The following is a 19,092-nucleotide window of genomic DNA, read 5'->3' as shown; positions in this document are numbered from 1 at the left end:
ATGACTTGGTTCCTTTGGGATAAGTGTTAGGGCAAACTCAAGAGACTCAGCAACAACAACAAGAGACACAGGTTCGATCCCTGGGTTGGGAAGATCCCCCAGAGCAGGGAATGGCGACCCGCTCCTGTATTCTTGCCTGAAAACTTCCAGGGACAGAAGAGCCTGGTAGGCTACAGTCGCAAAGAATCAAATATGACTGAGCATGCACAGGCACACAGGCTCCTCCCAGGAGGGAATCTCAGCTTCTAGGGTCAATACCTAGCTTTGCCCAGGTGCCGGGGATGACACTTCAGTTCAGGTGGTTAATTACAGAGTCTCTCTCCACTTCACCTCTAAGCATTAGCAATGCATTGATCCAAGTCAAGAGCCAGAGTGGCATTCCTACTGACAGCTTCTGAGACTCAGACGAACCCCCATCCAGAGAGGCCAGAGAACTGATAACACAAACTGGGGCTAGCCACTGCCTGGCCAGGCATAGCCCAAATGACAAGCGTGGGACACCATCTCTTCCCCTAGTTCTAGGCAGAAAGACAAGCTTATCCTCTTGTGGGTATCCTGGAGGGCTAAAGTCCTTCATTATGTCCTGCTGCCTTATCACGGACTGCCATCTCCCCTTTTGCTGGTTGAAAATGCATAGGCACCTCTGAGCCACAGCCTCTTGAAAATCCAAATTAAACCATTCTCTCTCACATGCCATCTTGCAGATGAAAATCAGATTTCCCAGACCCTATTCAGGAATCCACAGCCTAGGATCTCTTGGTGTGAGGCCAAGATCTCCCCTGAGAACAGTGCATGGAGAAAGCCTTGCTGCCTGATGGCAGACTGAAAACTGACCCTGGAATGCCAAGGGAATGGCAGCTTTTCCTATCTCTGTACGCTGTTGTGTTACTTCTAAAGAGGAGGTGGCCGAAGGCAGCATGAGGAGGCCTCTGAGAGATGGTTCGTGGGCCATAACCCCCTTGGGGGGGAACGAATTTGACCCAGGCATGTGAGTGCTGGGGAGGAGAACAAGGGGAAGCAGGGTCCCAATGAACTGGCCAAGCTCTTCCTCCCAAATGTAGAGGCCCCTAAGAGGGCCTTCTCACAGGCATGCAAAGGGCACATGGTCTAACAAACACAGAACTGAATTCATCATTCTCTCAAAACTGTGTCTTCAACACCAAAGGTAGGCCTTAGGAAGAAATAATTGATAAGCTGGACTTCATTAAAATTTAAAACTTCTGCTCTGTGAAGGAGGAGGTCAAGAGAGAAGACAAGCCATGGACTAGGAGAAAATATCTGAAAAAGACATATCTCATAAAGGACTGTAAAATATGTAAAGAAATTTCAAAACTCAAAAATAGGACAACAGCCATACTAAAATTAGACAAAAGATTTTAGAGGACACTTCACCAGAGAAGATACGTCTGTGTGCTGCGCTCCGTCACTTCAGTCATGTCTGACTCTTTGCGACCCTAGGAACCGCTGTCCTTGGGATTCTTCAGTCAAGAATACTGGAGTGGGTTGTCTGGAGTACTCCTATTAGAATGGCCAGAATCCTAGACACTGAGAGCCCCAAATGCTGGTGAGGGTGTGAAGCAACAGGACTCTCATTCACTGCTGGTGAGAATGCAACAGAGTGCAGGCACTTTGGAAGACAGTTTGCCGGCTTCTCTTAAAACTAAGCACTCTTACCATACAGTCTAGAAACCAAGCTCTTTGACATTTACACTACCGTATGCAAAATAGATAGCTCATGGGAAGTTGCTGTATAGCCCATGGAGGTCAAGCCAGTGCTCTGTGACAACCTAGAGGGGTGAGATGGGAGGGAGGTTCAAGAGGGAGGGGATATATGTGTACATATAGCTGATTCCTGTTTGGTGTCATTGTACAGCAGAAACCAACACAACGTTGTAAAGCAATTGTCCTTCAAGCAAAAATAAAAATTTTAGAAAGGGCGGGGGAAAGAAGCTGCAAAGAGGAGAAAGGGAAATGGCCTATTTTCCAAGGAGATCAAACCAGTCACTCCTAAAGGAAATAAGTCCTGAATATTCATTGGAAGGACTGATGCTGAAGCCAAAGCTTCAATACTTTGGCCAACTGATGTGAACAGCTGACTCACTAGGAAAGACCCTGATGCTTGGGAAGATTGAAGGCAGGAGGAGAAAGGGATGACAGATGATGAGATGGTTGAATGACATGAGTTTGAGCAAACTCAGGGTGATAGAGGACAGGGAAGCCTGGAGTGCTGCAGTCCCTGGGGTTGCAGAGTCGGACATGATGGAGTGACTGAACAACAAAAACAAATGCAAACCCATCTGGCTCGGGATTCTGTGCCAGTGGGCCTGAACAGGTGGAAGAGCGACTTTCAGGGGACTTTTTCACCACTTTCTCACACCCCTTTCTCCAAGACCAAGAGACCTTCACTCTCACTAAGCTCAACCCTGCCTGCACAAGGTGCTTGGCCCTTTCCTTTGAATTTCCATTATTCTTCTGCAGCAATTCTGCCTCTGGGACGTGAAGTAAGAGCTATTAACCCACAGCAACAACTCAGGAATATGATCCTATTGCACAGTTTATAACATGTAAGTAAATAACAGGCTTCCCAGGTGGTACTAGTAATAAAGAATCCACCTGCCAATGCAGGAAATGCAAGAGACACAGGTTCGATCCCTGGGTTGGGAAGATCTCCTAAAGAAGGGAATGGCAACCCATTCCAGTATTCTTGCCTGGAAAATCCCATGGACAGAGGAGCCTGGCGAGCTGTAATCCATGGGGTCACACAGTCAGACACGACTGAGCACAAAAAAAAAGGAAAGGAAATAACATTTAAAAGACCACATAAAACGAGTTAGCCTGACATGTTTATTAGAACTGTCAAAATCCAGAAGAACAATGATGCCAAAAGTTGACAAGAACGTGGAGCAAAAAGACCTATACATAGAAAACTATAAAACACTGATGAAAGAAATCAAACAGGACACAAACAGTTGGAGAAACATACCGTGTTCATGGATTGGAAGAATCAATATTGTCAAAATGGCTATTCTACCCAAAGCAATCTATAGATTCAATGCAATCCCTATCAAGCTACCAACGGTATTTTTCACAGAACTAGAACAAATAATTTCACAATTTGTATGGAAATACAAAAAACCTCGAATAGCCAAAGTAATCTTGAGAAAGAAGAATGGAACTGGAGGAATCAACCTGCCTGACTTCAGACTCTACTACAAAGCCACAGTCATCAAGACAGTATGGTACTGGCACAAAGACAGAAATATAGATCAATGGAACAGAATAGAAAGCCCAGAAATAAATCCACAAACCTATGGACACCTCATCTTTGACAAAGGAGGCAAGGATATACAATGGAAAAAAGGCAACCTCTTTAACAAGTGGTGCTGGAAAAACTGGTCAACCACTTGTAAAAGAATGAAACTAGAACACTTCCTAACACCATACACAAAAATAAACTCAAAATGGATTAAAGATCTAAATGTAAGACCAGAAACTATAAAACTCCTAGAGGAGAACATAGGCAAAACACTCTCTGACATAAATCACAGCAAGATCTTCTATGACCCACCTCCCAGAATATTGGAAATAAAAGCAAAAACAAACAAATGGGACCTAATGAAAATTAAAAGCTTTTGCACAACAAAGGAAACTATAAGTAAGGTGAAAAGACAGCCCTCAGATTGGGAGAAAATAATAACAAATGAGGAAACAGACAAAGGATTAATCTCAAAAATATACAAGCAACTCCTGAAGCTCAATTCCAGAAAAATAAACGACCCAATCAAAAAATGGGCCAAAGAACTAAACAGACATTTCTCCAAAGAAGACATACAGATGGCTAACAAACACATGAAAAGATGCTCAACATCACTCATCATCAGAGAAATGCAAATCAAAACCACAATGAGGTACCATTACACGCCAGTCAGGATGGCTGCTATCCAAAAGTCTACAAGCAATAAATGCTGGAGAGGGTGTGGAGAAAAGGGAACCCTCTTACACTGTTGGTGGGAATGCAAACTAGTACAGCCACTATGGAAAACAGTGTGGAGATTTCTTAAAAAACTGGAAATAGAATTGCCATATGACCCAGCAATACCACTTCTGGGCATACACACTGAGGAATCCAGATCTGAAAGAGACACGTGCACCCCAATGTTCATTGCAGCACTGTTTATAATAGCCAGGACATGGAACCAACCTAGATGCCCATCAGCAGATGAATGGATAAGGAAGCTGTGGTACATATACACCATGGAATATTACTCAGCCGTTAAAAAGAATTCATTTGAATCAGTTCTAATGAGATGGATGAAACTGGAGCCCATTATACAGAGTGAAGTAAGCCAGAAAGATAAAGACCAATACAGTATACTAACACATGTATACGGAATTTAGATAGATGGTAGCGATAACCCTATATGCAAAACAGAAAAAGAGACACAGAAGTACAGAACAGACTTTTGAACTCTGGGGGAGAACGTGAGGGTGGGATGTTTTGAAAGAACAGCATGTATATTATCTATGGTGAAACAGACCACCAGCCCAGGTGGGATGCATGAGTCAAGTGCTCGGGCCTGGTGCACTGGGAGGACCCTGAGGAGTTGGGTGGAGAGGGAGGTGGGAGGGGGGATCGGGATGGGGAATACGTGTAACTCTATGGCTGATTCATGTCAATGTATGACAAAACCCACTGAAATGTTGTGAAGTGATTGGCCTCCAACTAATAAAATAATATTTAAAAAAAAAAAAAAGAACGTGGAGCAGCAGGAAGTCTCATTCATCATGGCTGGGAATGCAAAGTGGTCCCGCCACCTTGGAAGATGGTTTGCTAGTTTATTACAAAGCTAAACACAGTCTCATCAAATGTTCCAACAATCAGGCTCCTAGGTATTTTACCCACATCGACTGAAAATTTATGTCTGTACAAAGACCTGTTTATACACAAATGTTTATAGCAGTTTTATTCATAATTGCCAAAACTTGGCAGTAACCTTCAGTAGGTGAATGGATAAATAACTGTGGTACATCCAGACAATAGAATATTATTCAGCGCTAAAAATAAATGAGCCATTAAGCCATGAAAAGACGTCCAGGAAGCTTAAATGAATATTACTATGTGAAAGAAGCCAATCTGAAAAGGCTGCAAACTGTTTGATTCCAACTATATGACACCTGAAAAAGGCAAAACTATGAAGACAGTGAAAAGATCAGTGACTATGAATGGGGGCAGTGGGGGAAGAAGAGAGGAGGAGATGAATAGGCAGAGTAAAGGAGATTTTTACAGCAGTGGAACTATTACATTTGATGCTGCAATAGTGGATACACGCCCATGTACATTTGCTACAACTCATAGAATATACAAAACTGAGAGTGAATCATAATGTAAACTATGGACTTAAGTTAATAATAATGCATCTATATTGGCTTATCCATTGTAACAAATGTCCATACTTCTACAAGATGTTCTTCCCCGGTGGCTCAGATGGTAAAGCGTCTGCCTACAATGCGGGAGGCCCAGGTTCAATCCCTGGGTCGGGAAGATCTCCTGGAGAAGGAAATAGTAATCCACTCCAGTATTGTTGCTTGGAAAATCCCATGGATGGAGGAGCCTGGTAGGCTACAGCCCATGGGGTCACAAAGAGTTGGACACAACTGAGCGACTTCACTTTCTTTTTCAAGGGAAACTTGCAAAGGCCAGAGTTGTTAGTGATGGGGACTCCCTATACTTTCCATTCAGTTTTTCTATAAACCTAAAACTGTTCTAGAAAATAATATATATGTTAATTTTTTAAAAGGTATAACTTAATTGTAACTACAACCCTCTCAAATGCTACTTACTGATTTTCCCACCAAAGCGGGGTTCAAATACTGATTATCTATTAAGAATAACATTTATAATAATGTCACGGAGACATTTTTGCAATAAAAAGGCCTGGAGAGTTAGTTATGTTTAAAAATAAAACAAGAAGTGAAAAGATTAAGTCTTGGTTCTTCATTTTGTATAAATTTAGGTAAGTGAATCAACCTCACTAAACCTCCGTCTAACACTTTTTTAAAAAGAAAAGAAAAAATAAGAGAGTGGGTGATGCATCAATACTTTAAACTAGATCTGTGCATTTAATATATTCAATTTCTTTGTTGAGTATTTCAAGGATCCAACATATTCAGAAGTTTTCAAATAATTCCTAGAAGTATATCATTTATAAATACAATGATCTATGGGTTTTTTTAACTGAATAAACTTCTGTTCTCTGCATAAAAAGCAAGTCAAAATGAATTATACATCAAACTGGTTACAGAGGCATCTTTAACTTACCATAACCTGCCTTCAGATTATATCACTCTGTGCAAAATTCTCACAAGAGTGTACTTTCATCTGCCACCCCCCACTCTCTGTGCTATTATCATAATACATTTACTTCCACATGCACTATAAATTCCACAGTACGCTATAATCATTTTGCCTAAACAGTTGGTTATCTTTAAATAAATTTCAAATGAGATTACTTACTCAACCTTTGACCCTTTCTGGCACTCTTCATTATCTTGTGTAGCTCAAAATTTGCATCTGATGTAATTTCTTTACAATCTAAACTTTCTTTAACATATCCTGTAGTGCCGGTCTGCTGGTGACAGATTCTCCCTCAGCCTCATTTGTTTGAAATGTTTTTATTTTGCCTTCATTTTGGAAGAACATTTGTTCTGGATATAGAATTCCAGTTCATCAGGTGCTTTGTTTCTTTTAGGACTTTAGAGGGGTTATTACATTGTCTCCTGACTTGTGTTGCTTCCAGTTTCTCTTCCGGTGCCTATAATAAGCCTTTTATCTCCGACAGCTTTTAGTAATTTGGCCATGAAGTGCTTTGGTGAAAGTGTATGGTGTGTGTGTGTGTGTGTGTGTTTGTGTCTGTGTGTGTGTGTGTTTCCTGCCTGTAGTTTGTTGAGGTCTTATTAGCAGTTTACAGTTTAATCAAATTTGGACATTTTTCAGCCATTGTACTTCCCAATATTTTTTCTGCTTCCTGATCCCCTCTGACACTCCAGTTACACATATGACAGCTTTCTATTGTTTCATAGGTAACTGTGACTCAAAGCTTTTTTTTTCCCCCAACCTTTTTTTTTTTATCTCTATGCTTCAGTTTAGATGATTACTATTGCTAAGAACTCAAGTTCTCTAATTTTATACATTTTCAAGCAAATTTATAATAGCGGTTTTTACAAGTTTATAACAAGCAATTTATGCCTGTTAATTCTATCATCTCTGTCTTCTCAGCTTCTGCTTCTGTTGGATGGTTTTCCTCTTGGTTATGGGTCATATTCTCTGGCATCTTTCCATGGCCAGTGATTTTTTATTGGTATCATGAATCTGAATTTTCTTGTTTTCTGTAGAAGAAAATTGAATTTTTCCATGGCAAGCAATTAATTTACTTCAGATGAACTTGTTTTTAAGCAGTAAGCCAGGTCTGGAGTACCAGATACTCTGCGGCTAGCTTACTCCTATTTTTTAAGGCGTGCTCTTTCCAGATTCTTCTCTAAATGCTCCAGGTGTTCCATCCAGTTTTGTATGCCTGACTGATCAGAATTTACAGTCTTCCTGCCCCATGTGAGCTTTGGGAATTGTTCAGCACCAGTAGGTTTTTTTTTTTTTTTTTTTGGCCTGGCTATGCACATGCTGCTTGGTATTCAGCAAGAAATTCAAAGGGATGCTAATACAGATTTCTAGAACTCTTTCCCTCATCATTCCTCCTCTCTCGTCCTTTCCCCACAAATTTCATTCATCCAGGCTTTCCTGAATACCAATGTCTGTCTTTCAGAGCAGTCCTCCACTTGAATTTCCCTTCCTGTACTATATTAATAGCTTAATCCACGTTAATTGTCCATCTCACCTGATTTGTTTCCTTTCCGTCTAGAATGCAGGTTTGTGCTACCCATTGCCCAGCGTCTGAATCAGTCATCTGATATACTTTGTCCAGACTTCTAGCTATTAATGGAAAGAGGGAAAACTGAGTGCTCGGTAATCTGTCGAAGTTTTGTAAACCTGCTCAAGTGATAAAACTGTCTTAGCGAAGTGGATGAACCTAGAGCCCTATACAAAGTGAAGTAAGATAGAGAGAGATAAACAAATATCATGTATTAACATATATATATGTTAGAAAATTGGCACTGATGAACCTATTTGGAGGGTAGGAATAGAGAAGCAGATGTAGAGAACAGATTAAGGGTGGGAAGAACTGAGAGAGTAGTATTGACATATATACACACTATGCATGCTAACTTGTTTCAGTCCTGACTCTGCGACCCTACAAACTGTAGCCTGCCAGGCTCCTCTGTCCATGGGATTCTCCAGGCAAGAATACTGCAGTGGGTTGCCATGCTCTCCTCCAGGGGATCGTTCTAACCCAGGGATCAAACCTGTGTCTCTTATGACTTCTGCATTGAGAGGTGGGTTCTTTTCCACTAGTGTCACCCGTGAAACCCATATATACACACTTTAGTTCAGTTCAGTCTCTCAGTCGTGTCCAACTCTTTGCGACCTCATGGACTGTAGCCCACCAAGCTCCTCTGTCCATGGGATTCTCCAGGCAAGAACACTTGAGTGGGTTGCCATTTCCTCCTCCAGGGAATCTTCCAGACCCAGGGATCAAACCCGTATCTCCTGCACTGGCAGAGGGATTCTTTACCACTGAGTCACCTGGGAAGCCAAGGTTCAGTCTGCCTATCCATAAAATTATGATGATAACAGTATGAACCTCATAGAGTTCTTGCAAGAATTAAAGGAGCTATAGTTTATAAAGCTCTTAGAAAAGTGTCTGGCATATAAGAAACTCACAAGAGTTTGGTAATTATTCAGTTCAGTTCAGTTCAGTCACTCAGTCGTGTCTGACTCTTTGTGACCCCATGGACTGCAGCACGCCAAGCCTCCCTGTCCATCACCAACTCCCAAAGTCTACTCAGACTCATATCCATTGAGTCAGTGAGGCCATCCAACCATCTTATCCTCTGTCATCCACTTTTCCTCCTGCCTTCAATTTTTCCCAGTACCAGAATCTTTTCAAATGAGTCAGCTCTTCGCATCAGGTGGTCATTATTAGTTAGTAAATAAATGAATGAAATGAAAACAATAGAATGAAAATCTGGTTGACCTACAGAAAGAGAGGAAAAGGTGACTGCCTTTTACTGCATAACTCTCCCCACCCACACAGTTCTCATTCTCCCATTCAGGCTCGGATAAAACAAAGATTGTATTGATTTCCTGCTCACTGTGATATTAATTGCTTGTGGTCCCCAAACACCATGTAAGTTAATAACCTTTGTATCCGTCCATTCACAGTAAAGGAAGTTCTTTACCAAATGCATATGTCCACACACCTCAAAAGCACCACATCAGAACTATTTTAGAAAAATGGCTTCAAGCATAACAAAGAGGTCAAACTAACTTGAGAACACAAACTCAAAAATGTTTGCTTACAAATTAATTCAGTTTGTCTCACAGATAGAAATATCAGACTTGGAGCTGCCAAGGGGGAGGAGGGAAGGACAGGGATGGACCCCCCAATTTGGGGTTGGTAGATGCAAGCTATTACATTTATAATATATAAACAACAAAGTCCTACTCTATAGCACAGGGAACCGTATCCAGCCTCTGGGGCTAAACCATAATGGGAAAGAATACTTTTTAACAAAGAATGCATGTATGTGTAAAACTGAGTCACTTTGTTGCACAGAAGAGATTGGCACAACATTGCAAATCAACTATACTTCAATTAAAAAATTAATTCAGTTTCTCAATAAAGGCTCTCCTGTTGACCCTCTGAGGGCCTGACTGGCACTGGTGGTGGTGGTTTAGTCACTAAGTCATGTCTGACTCTTGCGGTCCCATGGACTGTAGCCCACCAGGCTCCTCTGTCCATGGGATTTCCCAGGCAAGAATACTGGAGTGGATTGCCATCTCCTTCTCCAGACTGACACTGGGGGCCTTTGAAATAACATCTGTTAGAAAGCCAGGGCATTGCTAGGCATGTGATATATGATAATTAATAGTAATGAGGGCAGGAAGTACTTACTGTACTGAGTGAATGGAGCTGTTCAAGTTAAAGAGAGCTCTGCTAAGAAATCACTCTTAATGGATAGAGATTAAGACTCTGGAAACTTTTCCACAACCAACAGAATCACTATGTCTAATTCAGCAACTCAGTCAATTCCTGGACCAGGAACTGATAACATGACTATCTTTTTAAAGGGAAGCCCCCCACCCAAATTAAATACTATTGTCATTATAAAAGACTTGGTGAGAGTGGGCACCCTTGTCTTGTTCCTGATTTCAGGGGAAATGCTTTCAATTTTTCACCATTGAGGGTAATGCTTGCTGTGGGTTTGTCATATATAGCTTTTATTATGTTGAGGTATGTTCCTTCTATTCCTGCTTTCTGGAGAGTTTTAATCATAAAAGGATGCTGAATTTTGTCAAAGGCTTTTTCTGCATCTATTGAGATAATCATATGGTTTTTATCTTTCAATTTGTTAATGTGGTGTATTACATTGATTGATTTGTGGATATTAAAGAATCCTTGCATTCCTGGGATAAAGCCCACTTGGTCATGATGTATGATTTTTTTAATATGTTGTTGGATTCTGTTTGCTAGAATTTTATTAAGGATTTTTGCATCTATGTTCATCAGTGATATTGGCCTGTAGTTTTATTTTTTTGTGGCATCTTTGTCTGGTTTTGGAATTAGGGTGATGGTGGCCTCATAGAATGAGTTTGGAAGTTTACCTTCTGCAATTTTCTGGAAGAGTTTGAGTAAGATAGGTGTTAGCTCTTCTGAAGTTTTGGCCACAGCAATCGGAGCAGAAAAAGAAATAAAAGGAATCCAGATAGGAAAAGAAGAAGTGAAACTCTCACTGTTTGCAGATGACATGATCCTCTACATAGAAAACCCTAAAGACTCTACCAGAAAATTACTAGAGTTAATCAACGAATATAGTAAAGTTGCAGGATATAAAATTAACACACAGAAATCCCTTGCATTCCTATACACTAACAATGAGAAAACAGAAAGAGAAATTAACCATTGCAACAAAAAGAATAAAATACTTAGGAGTATATCTACCTAAAGAAACAAAAGACCTATACATAGAAAACTATAAAACACTGATGAAAGAAATCCAAGAGGACACAAACAGATGGAGAAATATACCATGTTCATGGATTGGAAGAATCAATATTGTCAAAATGGCTATACTACCCAAAGCAATCTATAGATTCAATGCAATCCCTATCAAGCTACCAATGGTATTTTTCACAGAACTAGAACAAATAATTTCACAATTTGTATGGAAATACAAAAAACCTCAAATAGCCAAAGCAATCTTGATAAAGAAGAATGGAACTGGAGGAATCAACCTGCATGACTTCAGGCTCTACTACAAAGCCACAGTCATCAAGACAGTATGGTACTGGCACAAACACAGAAATATAGATCAATGGAACAGAATAGAAAGCCCAGAGATAAATCCACGAAGCTATGGACACCTTATCTTCGACAAAGGAGGCAAGGATATACAATGAAAAAAAGACAACCCCTTTAACAAGTGGTGCTGGGAAAACTGGTCAACCACTGGTAAAAGAATGAAATTAGAACACTTTCTAACACCATACACAAAAATAAACTCAAAATGGATTAAAGATCTAAATGTAAGACCAGAAACTATAAAACTTCTAGAGGAGAACATAGGCAAAACACTCTGACATAAATCACAGCAGGATCCCCTATGACCCACCTCCCAGAATATTGGAAATAAAAGCAAAAATAAACAAATGAGACCTAATGAATAAAAGCTTTTGCACAACAAAGGAAACTATAAGCAAGGTGAAAAGACAACCCTCAGATTGGGAGAAAATAATAGCAAATGAAGCAACAAACAAAGGATTAATCTCAAAAGTATACAAGCAACTCCTGCAGCTCAATTCCAGAAAAATAAATGACCCAATCAAAACATGGGCCAAAGAACTAAACACATTTCTCCAAAGAAGACATACAGATGGCTAACAAACACATGAAAAGATGCTCAATATCACTCATCATCAGAGAAATGCAAATCAAAACCACAATGAGGTACCATTACACGCCAGTCAGGATGGCTGCTATCCAAATGTCTACAAGCAATAAATGCTGGAGAGGGTGTGGAGAAAAGGGAACCCTCTTACACATTTGGTGGGACTGCAAACTAGTACAGCCGCTATGGAGAACAGTGTGGAGATTTCTTAAAAAACTGGAATTAGAACTGCCATTTGACCCAGCAATCCCACTTCTGGGCAGACATACCGAGGAAACCAGATCTGAAAGAGACACGTGCACCCCAATGTTCATCGCAGCACTGTTTATAATAGCCAGGACATGGAAGTAACCTAGATGCCCATCAGCAGACGAATGGATAAGGAAGCTGTGGTACATATACACCATGGAATATTACTCAGCCATTACAAAGAATTCATTTGAATCAGTTCTAATGAGATGGATGAAACTGGAGCCCATTATACAGAGGGAAGTAAGCCAGAAAGATAAAGACCAATACAGTATACTAATGCATATATATGGAATTTAGAAAGATGGTAACGATAACCCTATATGTAAAACAGAAAAAGAGACACAGATGTACAGAACAGACTTTTGGACTCTGTGGGAGAAGGCAAGGGTGGGATGTTTCGAGAGAACAGCATCAAAACATGTATATTATCTAGGGTGAAACAGATCACCAGCCCAGGTTGGATGCATGAGACAAGTGCTCAGACCTGGTGCACTGGGAAGACCCCGAGGAATCAGGTGGAGAGGGAGGTAGGAGGGGGGATCAGGATGGGGAATACATGTAAATCCATGGCTGATTCATGTCAGTGTATGACAAAAACCACTATAATATTGTAAAGTAATTAGCCTCCAACTAATAAAAATAAATGGAATAAAAAATGAAAAAAAAGCCTTGGAACTTCCCTGGTGGCTGAGACAGTAAAGAATCTGCCTGCAATGCCAGAGACCCTGGGTTTGATCCCTGTGTTGGGAAGATCCCCTGGAGAAGGAAGTGGCAACCCACTCCAGTATTCTTGCTTGGTGAATCCCATGGACAGAGGAGACTGGTGGGCTGCAGTCCATGGGGTCACAAAAAGTTGACAAGACTGAGCGACTAACACTCTCACTTTCACCTTGAGCCAGCCAAAAATCTGGGTTCAAATTCTGATACTGTGCCTTAGACAACGAATCTTAAAACAGTTTCTCAAGTTTCAGATGGCTCTTCTAAAAATTCAGTACATTGACAATAATGTTTCAAGTTTGCAGAGTACTCACATAAGCAATGCATATTTTTATTATAAAACCACCCCAAAACTACAGGCAACTCTGGATCAATTATCCTCCTTAAAAACTAAAACTGAAAGCTAGACTCCCAAAAGCAGTCAATTTGGCTTTTGAATGTGATTTTGAATTTGAATATCTATGTGTCATCCATACAACAAATACACCTCAAACAAAACACTAAATATATAATTCTGGATGAAGTGGGACATTAGTTTCCCTCATGTGATATTTCTCAAATGTTTGAGATATTTTCATAAATTGTGATCCCATCATCATAAAGTAGCATTTGATACATCAGGATTTATTCAGTAGATCTGAATAGTTGAAACAAAAAATTAAATCAAAATTTCACTCCAGTCTACCCAATCTGTTCTTCCTTCAGCAGTAATCTTAACCTAAAAAATGAAGCCTGTAAGAGCTTGTCAAACCCCACACCTAAAAGTTAAATAAACACTTTTGCATAGGAATCAGGATAAGGTTTGACTTATCAGTACAGTTTTGCCCATGAAGGTATCTTCCTTCTCTTCAGTGATCAGTAAAAAAATATTTTTGAGCTCGAAAATCACAGTGCTGAGCAGTATCTCCCAGATGCCCATTTATCAAATTGCCCTTTCCTTATTATTTTTAGGACTATATTTGAACACTGAAAGTCACATAAAAGATTAACTATAAGTGTGTATGTGCCAATCAGAATATAATTATGAGAACGGCCCTGATATTAGCTTTACAAAACTGCTGTGGGCAGATTGTTTGTTTCGTTTTTATCATATTCAGTTCAGTTCATATTAATATTTTTTAAATATACCCTAGTAACAGAAATGGAGTTTATCTAACCTGCTGGGTTTTTTTTTTAATATGGTTTTACTTTGGGGAGAAAAGGAACGAATATTTATGGAACATTTATTATATGTCAGCTCCCTGGTGGCTCAGACAGTAAAATCCGCCTGCCAATGCTGGAGACCCAGGTTCCATCCCCGAGTCAGGAAGATCCCCTGAAGAAGGAAATGACAACCCATGCCAGTATCCTTGTCTGGAAAATCCCATGGACAGAGGAGACTAGTGGGCTACAGTCCATGGGGTCGCAGAGAGTTAGGCACGACTGAGCAACTAACACTTTTAGTTTCCACCCTCAAAACAATCCAGTGAAGTAGGTCCCATCATTATCTTTATTTCCATCCCAAGAAGACCCCATTTCAGAAAATATGAACTCCATCATTCTAGGTCTTCAGCCCCCAACTTTAGCATCATCCCTGATTCTTCTCAGGACTTCCCTGGTGGCTCAGATAGCAAAGAATCTGCTTGCAATGCAGGAGACCTGGGTTCAATCCCTGGGTCGGGAAGATCCCCTGGAGGAGGGCATGGCAACCTACTGCCTGGAGAATTGCCTGGAGAATCCCATGGACAGAGGAACCTGGCGGGCTGCCGCCAATGAGGCTACAGTCCGTGGGATTCCAAAGAGTTGGACACGACTGAATGTCTAACACTTTTCCCTGATCCTTCAGGCTCATTCCCACACCACATCAAACCATTAACAAGTTGAAAATGAGGGATTTTACGTTTCTATCCAAGACACCTGGCTTGTTCTGGTGGCGCCCTCCTCTGACGCGGCCCAGGCTTCCTCTTCCTCCCGGCAGGGACCACACGTTTTTACAAACAGAAGACCAAGCCGGACAGACCGTGTCACCTTCTGCTCCAGACGCTCCCATACCTTCCAGCCCCACGCAGAGTGAACCCCGAAGTCCCACGTTGGCCCGCAAGCCCCGCCAGGCGAGGCCGGGGCCGGGGTCCCCTCCTCTCCGACCCCTCGCGCGTGCCCCAACGAACTCACTCCTCCAGCCGCACCCCCTCCCGGGCTGCCCCGCCCACCGAGCCCGGAGCCCAGCTTGGGGTTTAACGCTCTGTGCACGGACGTTCACGATTTTATCTCCGAATGGGTGTCGGGTAAGCGACGACCTGTGACACCGCAGCCCGCTGGGTCCTCCGGAAGGCCGCGCTCCCCCGCCGCCCGGATCCGAGGCAAGGGGAGCCCCGAGTGGCCAAGCGCCTCCAGCACTTCCAGTCTCTGGCACCAGCGCGCGTCCACAACAGCGCGCTCCCGGCGGCGGGAGTCCGCAGCCTCAGGCTCTCTGGCCTTCGGCGGGGTGGTGAAGACCCGTGGGTGACGCTCCCCACTCCCGTTTTCACTTTGTGCGGGGCCCCATTGCCCTGCCGGCCTCCTTGCTGTTCCTCTAACAGGCAGGCAGTCTGAGTTTTCATCTCAGCCCTCTGCAAAGACCGTTTCCTCCCCGGCACAGTTGCCCCCAGACTCGGCAGGGCTAGTCCCGACATCTCCAAGTGTGCTAAGTCGGATTCTCCGGGCAAGAATACTGGAGTGGGTTGCCATTTCCTCCTCCAAAGGATCTTCCTGACCCAGGAATGGAACCCTTGTCTCTTTTGTCTCCTGCATTGACAGGCGGATTCTTGACCACTAGCGCCACCTGGGAAACCCAGACGTCTCCAGGGGCTCTACCAAATGTCATTCTGCAGGCGGGGAGGGTGGGGCGTGGATGGGGCTTCCCACTCACGCTGGAGAACCAGCCTCCCCATCCATCCTTCCCCATGCCTCTTCCCCGGCTTACTTTTCTTCAGAACACGTTCACCGTCGTGGTTCTGTGTGTGTGGCATCCTCCCCCCATAAATCCTAAGTTCTAGGAAAGCAGAGCATGTTCGGTTTGCTCACTCCTCCATCCCAACATTAGGAAACTTGCAAACAGGTATTTGTGAAAATGTGCTGAATAACTGAATGCCGATTTAGTAGAGCAGAAAGTAGAGGCTCAGAGATGAGAGGTGACTTGCTAAGGTCTCAGCACTAGGATTCAACCCAGGCCGCGTGCCTAGGAGACCCTGCTCAGAACCGCTGGACTATTTTATTGCTTTCCCACGTGGCAAAACTTAGCCTGAGAAAGAAGACTTCACTGGCCATGAATAAAGCCTCCGCAAATTTATCTGCTGAAATTTGAATCAAACATAAGATAAAATACTGTCTTTTTTTTTTAATTTAGTCATCTTCTGTTCAGATAGGAAAACTTTAATATCTTCAGAAACCAGAGAGGTGTTGATTGATTTCTAGATAGTCATCTTATAGAAACTACAGGCACAAAGGTTAAACACCACATGTAAAAATTATCAAACCACAGTCTGTACTAACATAAAAAAAAAAAATCCCCACTGAAAATACTATTACTTGAGATCAAGGAGTCATTATCATTATTTCAAATGCCTAGAGTGTAGAGGTTCATTAAAGAAATGAGTTATTAACATTTTCCTTAAATTAAGGCAACCTTCTCTCAATTATTGTCCTTCTTGCTTTCTGAAAAGCATTTCCTGTTCTACCAGGAGTCCTGCAGTGGTTAGTCCTTGGGACTCTAGGAGCAGAGTTTTTCAGCTCCAGAGGGCTTCATCTTTGAAAAAATGTGGTGGTTTAGTCACTAAGTCTTGTCCAACTCTTGCGACCCCATGGGCTATAGCCTGCCAGGTTCCTCTGTCCATGGATTCTCCAAGCAAGAATATAATGACTAATAAAATACCTTTGTTTGTTTTTTTCTGTGTTTTATTTTTTACAAATTTACAAGAACTTGGAAGATGTTCTAGAAAGGTGGTCAGTTAACAAGTAGAGAGAGCTCACCCTCTGTGTCTGCAGTGACCTATTGCAGGATGAGCCCCCAAGACCCAGCAGGCCAGATGCTGAGACCTGCAAAGGTGATGGGGTTCATTCGAAATGACTGATGGCAGTGGTGGCAGAGAGAGCCATCCTGCACTAATGGCACTAATTTAGACTCTAATTATGTATTGACACAGTGATCGGCTGAATATCCAGCTGTTCTCCATCTCCAGAGGACAGGTCTTCTTTCTGAGTTTGTTTTCTTTAGACTACCCCTGAAATCCAGATGGAGCCAGAGACCTTCCTCCAGTTTTTGAGTTTATCCATACCTGTGCCTTCATCTCTGTAGGAAATGTAGTGTATGTACCTCTTGAAAGGAGGAAGGAAGAAAAAAATTATAATAGCCAGCATCAAATATTTGATAGCATTCATTTTCTTCTTTCAGTTCTTCCATCTAGAATTTGAGATTCAAGGTGAGAAGAAAAGCTGTGACTACCCAAAATGTAAGCCCTGAAGGCTCTGAGACCCAGGGAGGAAGGGACCATTTCAGAGCAAGTTGGTCAGAGGCTCTGGGAAAAGCATCTGCTCCTGAAAATTGGGCCAAAACACCAGAAGAAATGGAAACATTGCAGCAAGAAGGGAAAAATGAATAAGTTCTTAATCCTTGAGCTCCCCTTTTTTCCTAGCTTTAATTTTTCTCCAGATTTCTGCAAGCCTAAAGCATTATCTTCCCCAGTACTGAAAGTCATATTCTATTCCTAAGGGTCCAGATGACCTATTTTTTTCTCCCTGTCTTCAAAGCTCAGTGAATACCATTTTGATGCTTATTTTTGCCACGTTGACAAAATTCACGCATTATCCTCTAAGTGTGTACTAAACAGCACGTCTTAGATGAAAGACAAAGACTGCCAGTCCTTGTCATCCAGGACTGTACAGTTTAGCTAACCATAGGACACCATTATGCAAACCACCAAAACCACTCTCCTGTCTTCTCCCACTACTAACCTGTACAAATCGTGTGGCAGGGGCATCGTTCCCTCACATGGGAAGACTCATCACTTATGAAACAGAAGAAGGACACAAATGTTTGCTGCTCCCTCTGGTGCCCACAGGCACATACTAGCTGCATTTGTATTTACAACCTCATCTAACCTGCCCTAGTTGTTGCTACTGTTGTTTAGTCTGATTCTTTGAGACCTCGTGGTCTGTAGCCCTCCAGGCTCCTATGTCCATGGGATTTTCAGAGCAAGAACACTAGAGTGGGTAGCCATTTCCTTCTCCAGGGGATCTTCCCGACTCTAGGACTGAACCCGCATCTCCACGTCTTCTGCATTTCAGGCAGATTCTTTACCTCTGGGCCACCAGGGAAGGCCCCAACCTGCCCAAAGCCCTATGAAATTAGTTGTTAACCCTATTTTTAAGAAAACTGAAACTTCACATGCTGTAGGGTTCACGAGGGCAGATCTAGCATTCAATTTTTAGTCTAAACAGAGGTCCCAAACCCAATTTCTTACCATTCTACCGCACATTCCCACAGGTAGCCAGGAACAGCTATTCACCCCACAGGTATGTGCTGGCAAGGTGGAATTACATGAGTCTCCAATAGGCCTTAGGTCCTGACAGGTAATTAGTTAACTGAAACAGACAAGGTGCAACACTCAGGGTATTCCGTGCAACTTCTGCTTTACGATTAAGTTTAGCTCAGAACAGCACCTAATTGTTTTTATTGTGAGAAAAGCCATAAAACATGAAATGTACCATGGTAACCACTTTTAAGTGTTTGTTTCAATGGTATTAAGTCCATTCACACTGTTGTGCAACCATCCCCATCTTCCTTCCTCAGAACTTTCTCATCTGCCCAAATGGAAACTCTGTAAAATAACTCAGCAACCCTCCTCCCCTTTTCAGGTGACACATTGTTAGTGTAGAGAAAAGCAACTGGGTTTTACCTGTTGATTTTGTATCCTCCAACTTTGTTCAGTTAGTTCTCACAGGATTGTTTTGTGTTAGAGTCTTTTTAAGCAACTGTGTCCAGGGCTATCATATTATTTGGTCATGAAGAGTGTACACTATCCAATATGGATTTGTGCAACTGGTATT

At 42.1% G+C, this 19,092-nt stretch overlaps 1 protein-coding gene and 1 non-coding gene across 2 annotated transcripts in view; both read left to right on the top strand.

The window, feature by feature from the left end:
• XKR4 (XK related 4) overlaps positions 1-19,092 on the top strand; it is a 302,217-nt gene that overhangs the window by 271,710 nt on the left and 11,415 nt on the right. The gene's annotated exons all lie outside the window — the stretch shown is intronic.
• TRNAC-ACA (transfer RNA cysteine (anticodon ACA)) lies at positions 5,471-5,543 on the top strand. Its single transcript has one exon. It is a non-coding gene; the product is annotated as a tRNA-Cys (tRNA).

This window comes from Muntiacus reevesi, chromosome 12 (genome assembly GCF_963930625.1).
Source record: "Muntiacus reevesi chromosome 12, mMunRee1.1, whole genome shotgun sequence".
NCBI classification, from domain to species: domain Eukaryota; kingdom Metazoa; phylum Chordata; class Mammalia; order Artiodactyla; family Cervidae; genus Muntiacus; species Muntiacus reevesi.
This window is presented reverse-complemented; position numbering and strand designations above follow the sequence as displayed.